Genomic DNA, 6,000 nt, shown 5'->3' with positions numbered 1-6,000 from the left:
GTTGTTGTGGCAGAGTGGTTAAGGCGATGGACTAGAAATCCATTGGGGTCTCCCCGCGCAGGTTCGAGTCCTGCCGACAACGAGAATCTTTTTAACATCGGCTACAATTTCAGAAGTTAACCTTTAGTATTTCTTCCATGTCAGTTTTCATAAATAGGTGGCTTATTTTGGTGTCACTATTGCCATATCACATATTTATTATCGCTCCCCCTTTCATATCTTTGCTATAACTCTCGTCCTTCATTAGCGCTGGTGCAAACGCTTCAAATTAATATACCCTGGCTCTCTCGGTCATACCTGTGCATGCACTTGAAACTTACTTTACCAATAAAAGAAGCAAATAGAGAAATAAAATAAAAGTGCTAGCTGGATTAGGCAAACACACTCCATAAAACTGCATTTTCTTTTCTATTCTCCCCCGTGTTACAAGCTTAACTGCTCCCTGTGTAATTTCTCTTAACCTGCTGTTCCTGGAAGAGAATTTCATCTACAAGCTCTTTCTGTGTTTTTTCCTAGTCTTTTCTTTCCCTTTTCTTAGATTTGTAACTGTTCCTTTACGTGCTCTATTTAGGCGCCATTAATCTCATTTGAGCTCCTTGTACCTGCTGCTGTTTTCTCCACACCTCATACTGCCTTTCCCCTCTTTCTCTCTTTCTCTGCGGTTGGTGGCTACTTTCCAAAGCGTCTGATGCCCCAATGTTCCTTCGTCTTGTTGTCAGACGTGAATTTGAAAAGCAACAAAATTAACAAGCCTTTACCACTCACACATGGCAGAAGTTTATACTTTAATTCAATGAGCTAAGAAAAGTGTGTTGTGGGGCCCCTACGAGCCATGGTGCTTGCTTCATCATAATTAGGCATGCAGTCATTAGCCACAGCTCTGATTATGGGTCACTGAGGTCAGTTTCAATAATTCCTCAAAAACCTAACCATGCAGTCCCCCCTAACTGTGTAGTTACCTTGCTTTACTGCTGTTTGTGTGATTAGCTGGGAGGAGCTCACGGCAGCATCCTCCCAATAAAAGTGTAGATGGACCGTTCCTTAACTCTTTCTTGCTTCACATACAGATGGCTTGAGGAGGTACAGGAGAGATGCAGGTCGAATAAACAGAATAGAATATCTGCGCCAGGTGTGTTTCTCTGCATTGGTGTCCCATCACAGGCCCACCAGTGTATGTGTGATCTTTGACTCCTGCCAGTTCACAAGCAGGCGGCCAGGAAACGGTTTCAGCCTATCAACCACTGAGGAGATAAAGCCTTTGTATAAGGAATGAGGAAGCAATGAACACATTCAGCCTATCACAGGAGTAGCCCTGAGTGTTCGGAATTATAATTTCTTCATGTCACTGTATGTTATTGAGCCCAAGTAGCTCGCCGTGATCGTATAGTGGTTAGTACTCTGCGTTGTGGCCGCAGCAACCTCGGTTCGAATCCGAGTCACGGCATTGTGGTTGGCAATGTCACAGCAGTTGGGTATTTCCTTTACAGAATTCCCAATTGTACCAGTTGTTTTTGTAAAATGTCTATTAAAAACAGATCCTTTTCAATATTTAAACGATCTAACGACAAATTATTTAAACACACATGATTATAAGATGTAGGTATACTGTACTTACTGACATAAATTATCATTCTTGAACATATTTGCGGTTTGGGGAGCGGAGCTCTCCCCCAGGCCAATCAGAATGCAGATGAATGCAGTTGCAGTTGAGTGACCTGTGTTGTGGCTGTCTACAGGGAATGCACATATGTAGCTGTCTCGCAGCCCAATCCAGACGTCAATTGAAGACAGGTTTTCATGCAAATAGAGCAGTAAGTGCAGAGAAATGCTCACTCTCTAAAAATGGCATTTATACAATAGTAAGATTAAATATAACCTCACCAGTAGATAGGATTTATCAATAAATAAATAAAGCTTCTCCTCTCTGATATGTAATTACCCCCCAAAAAGTATAAGGGAATACCCAATGCTAACCTATGAGAGGGGCAGACCTCACAGTAGTGAAAAATGTAATAGACTGTTTGATACTACTAGGACATACAAACTACCACAGTACATGTCTTACCTTTTACTTACATAGCATGATGCCCCTAGGACTACCTAGGGCCTACATTAGGGGTTACTGATATGTAATAAAATTGGAGTTTAAGGCTTGGCAAGTAGTTTTGAATGCCAAGTCGAAGTGGCAGTACACTGCAGCACAGGCACTGCAGTAGCAGGCTTGAGACAGGTTTGAAAAGCTATTTCTTTGGGCGGCACAATCAGTCCCTGGGTATATGGTATACCACTTTACAAGGGGCTTTCAAGTAAATTAAATCTGTCATTCAGGTATACTCCAATTATACACATGATTAAAGAAGAAGCACGTGCACTTCAGCACTGATTAGTAGCGATAAAGTGATCAGAGTCCTAAGGCAAACAAAAAGATACAGCAAAATGCGGAGGTGAAAAGCAATAAGGTGGGGTTGGGACCACCTTAAGAATGCAAGGTCTAACAAAAACGAACTAAGGATAACATGAGTAAAACATCAGCTTTCTCTACAGCATTTGGTGAAACAAGTAGGCCTTCTTTTATCTTCCATAAATGCAATCTTTCCCGGACCCCTTTATTATATAGCTCTTCAAGGAAAAAATATAAAGCACTTACAAAGGAGCCTCAAATACTCAAAGATGGTAGACTTCTGTAATATGGGCCATATACTAAAAGCAGCACGAAAACAGAGTGCAATAGGGTCCAAAAAACTTGAGTGACTCATGAGAGTATGCATGCAAGCCTATGGTATTCCAAACTAGAGATATATGCATGCAATTTTTGTTTTTAGGAGAGAATGTGCCTGCTGAAAAAAAACATTATTTTTAAAAAGTGCATTGCAGAATATCAGGAATTTGCTGTGGGACACCTTGAAAACTTGCATATAGATTATGTGCAAATGCCTCACAGTCAGTTGTTGTGGCAGAGTGGTTAAGGCGATGGACTAGAAATCCATTGGGGTCTCCCCGCGCAGGTTCGAGTCCTGCCGACAATGAAAATCTTTTTAACATCAGCTACAATTTCAGAAGTTAACCTTTAGTATTTCTTCCATGTCAGTTTTATAAATAGGTGGCTTATTTTGGTGTCACTATTGCCATATCACATATTTATTATCGCTCCCCCTTTCATATTTTTGCTATAACTCTCGTCCTTCATTAGCGCTGGTGCAAACGCTTCAAATTATTATACCCTGGCTCTCTCGGTCATACCTGTGCATGCACTTGAAACCTACTTTACCAATAAAAGAAGCAAATAGAGAAATAAAATAAAAGTGCTAGCTGGATTAGGCAAACACACTTCATAAAACTGCATCTTCTTTTCTATTCTCCCCCGTGTTACAAGCTTAACTGCTCCCTGTGTAATTTCTCTTAACCTGCTGTTCCTGGAAGAGAATTTCATCTACAAGCTCTTTCTGTGTTTTTCCTAGTCTTTTCTTTCCCTTTTCTTAGATTTGTAACTGTTCCTTTACGTGCTCTATTTAGGCGCCATTAATCTCATTTGAGCTCCTTGTACCTGCTGCTGTTTTCTCCACACCTCATACTGCCTTTCCCCTCTTTCTCTCTTTCTCTGCGGTTGGTGGCTACTTTCCAAAGCGTCTGATGCCCCAATGTTCCTTCGTCTTGTTGTCAGACGTGAATTTGAAAAGAAACAAAATTAACAAGCCTTTACCACTCACACATGGCAGAAGTTTATACTTTAATTCAATGAGCTAAGAAAAGTGTGTTGTGGGGCCCCTACGAGCCATGGTGCTTGCTTCATCATAATTAGGCATGCAGTCATTAGCCACAGTTCTGATTATGGGTCACTGAGGTCAGTTTCAATAATTCCTCAAAAACCTAACCATGCAGTCCCCCCTATCTGTGTAGTTACCTTGCTTTACTGCTGTTTGTGTGATTAGCTGGGAGGAGCTCACGGCAGCATCCTCCCAATAAAAGTGTAGATGGACCGTTCCTTAACTCTTTCTTGCTTCACATACAGATGGCTTGAGCAGGTACAGGAGAGATGCAGGTCGAATAAACAGAATAGAATATCTGCGCCAGGTGTGTTTCTCTGCAATGGTGTCCCATCACAGGCCCACCAGTGTATGTGTGATCTTTGACTCTGCCAGTTCACAAGCAGGCGGCCAGGAAACGGTTTCAGCCTATCAACCACTGAGGAGATAAAGCCTTTGTATAAGGAATGAGGAAGCAATGAACACATTCAGCCTATCACAGGAGTAGCCCTGAGTGTTCTGAATTATAATTTCTTCATGTCACTGTACGTTATTGAGCCCAAGTAGCTCGCCGTGATCGTATAGTGCTTAGTACTCTGCGTTGTGGCCGCAGCAACCTCGGTTTGAATCCGAGTCACGGCATTGTGGTTGGCAATGTCACGGCAGTTGGGTTTTTCCTTTACAGAATTCCCAAATGTACCAATTGTTTTTGTAAAATGTCTATTAAAAACAGATCCTTTTCAATATTTAAACGATCTAACGACAAATTATTTAAACACACATGATTATAAGATGTAGGTGTACTGTACTTACTGACATAAATTATCGTTCTTGAACATATTTGCGGTAAGGGGAGCGGAGCTCTCCCCCAGGCCAATCAGAATGCAGATGAATGCAGTTGCAGTTGAGTGACCTGTGTTGTGGCTGTCTACAGGGAATGCACATATGTAGCTGTCTCGCAGCCCAATCCAGACGTCAATTGAAGACAGGTTTTCATGCAAATAGAGCAGTAAGTGCAGAGAAATGCTCACTCTCTAAAAATGGCATTTATACAATAGTAAGATTAAATCCAACCTCACCAGTAGATAGGATTTATCAATAAATAAATAAAGCTTCTCCTCTCTGACATGGAATTACCCCCCAAAAAGTATAAGGGAATACCCAATGCTAACCTATGAGAGGGGCAGACCTCACAGTAGTGAAAAATGTAATAGACTGTTTGATACTACTAGGACATACAAACTACCACAGTACATGTCTTACCTTTTACTTACATAGCATGATGCCCCTCGGACTACCTAGGGCCTACCTTAGGGGTTACTGATATGTAATAAAATTGGAGTTTAAGGCTTGGCAAGTAGTTTTAAATGCCAAGTCGAAGTGGCAGTACACTGCAGCACAGGCACTGCAGTAGCAGGCTTGAGACAGGTTTGAAATGCTATTTCTTTGGGCGGCACAATCAGTCCCTGGGTATATGGTATACCACTTTACAAGGGGCTTTCAAGTAAATTAAATCTGTCAGTCAGGTATACTCCAATTATACACATGATTAGGGAAGAAGCACGTGCACTTCAGCACTGATTAGTAGCGATAAAGTGATCAGAGTCCTAAGGCCAACAAAAAGATACAGCAAAATGAGGAGGTGAAAAGCAATAAGGTGGGGTTGGGACCACCTTAAGAATGCAAGGTCTAACAAAAACGAACTAAGGATAACATGAGTAAAACATCAGGTTTCTCTACAGCATTTGGCGAGACAAGTGGGCCTTCTTTTATCTTCCATAAATGCAATCTTTCCCGGACCCCTTTATTATATAGCTCTTCAATGAAAAAATATAAAGCACTTACAAAGGAGCCTCAAATACTCAAAGATGGTAGACTTCTGTAATATGGGCCATATACTAAAAGCAGCACGAAAACAGAGTGCAATAGGGTCCAAAAAACTTGAGTGACCCATGAGAGTATGCATGCAAGCCTATGGTATTCCAAACTAGAGATATACGCATGCAATGTTTGTTTTTAGGAGAGAATGTGCCTGCTGAAAAAAACATTATTTTTAAAAAGTGCATTGCAGAATATCAGGAATTTGCTGTGGGACACCTTGAAAACTTGCATACAGATTATGTGCACACGCCTTACAGTCGGTTGTTGTGGCCGAGTGGTTAAGGCGATGGACTAGAAATCCATTGGGGTCTCCCCGCGCAGGTTCGAATCCTGCCGACAATGAGAATCTTTTTAACATCGGCTACAATTTCAGAAG

General features: G+C 41.5%; 3 non-coding genes across 3 annotated transcripts; all 3 read left to right on the top strand.

Moving 5' to 3' along the window:
• On the top strand, positions 1-82 carry TRNAS-AGA (transfer RNA serine (anticodon AGA)). Its single transcript has one exon. It is a non-coding gene; the product is annotated as a tRNA-Ser (tRNA).
• Positions 83-1,372: 1,290 nt separating this feature from the next.
• Positions 1,373-1,444, top strand: TRNAH-GUG (transfer RNA histidin (anticodon GUG)). Its single transcript has one exon. It is a non-coding gene; the product is annotated as a tRNA-His (tRNA).
• A 4,440-nt stretch (positions 1,445-5,884) lies between these two features.
• TRNAS-AGA (transfer RNA serine (anticodon AGA)) lies at positions 5,885-5,966 on the top strand. The gene has a single exon. It is a non-coding gene; the product is annotated as a tRNA-Ser (tRNA).
• The last annotated feature ends 34 nt before the right edge of the window (positions 5,967-6,000 follow it).

Source organism: Lissotriton vulgaris, chromosome 1_1 (assembly GCF_964263255.1).
Source record: "Lissotriton vulgaris chromosome 1_1, aLisVul1.2, whole genome shotgun sequence".
In the NCBI taxonomy this organism is placed as follows: Eukaryota; Metazoa; Chordata; class Amphibia; order Caudata; family Salamandridae; genus Lissotriton; species Lissotriton vulgaris.
This window is presented reverse-complemented; position numbering and strand designations above follow the sequence as displayed.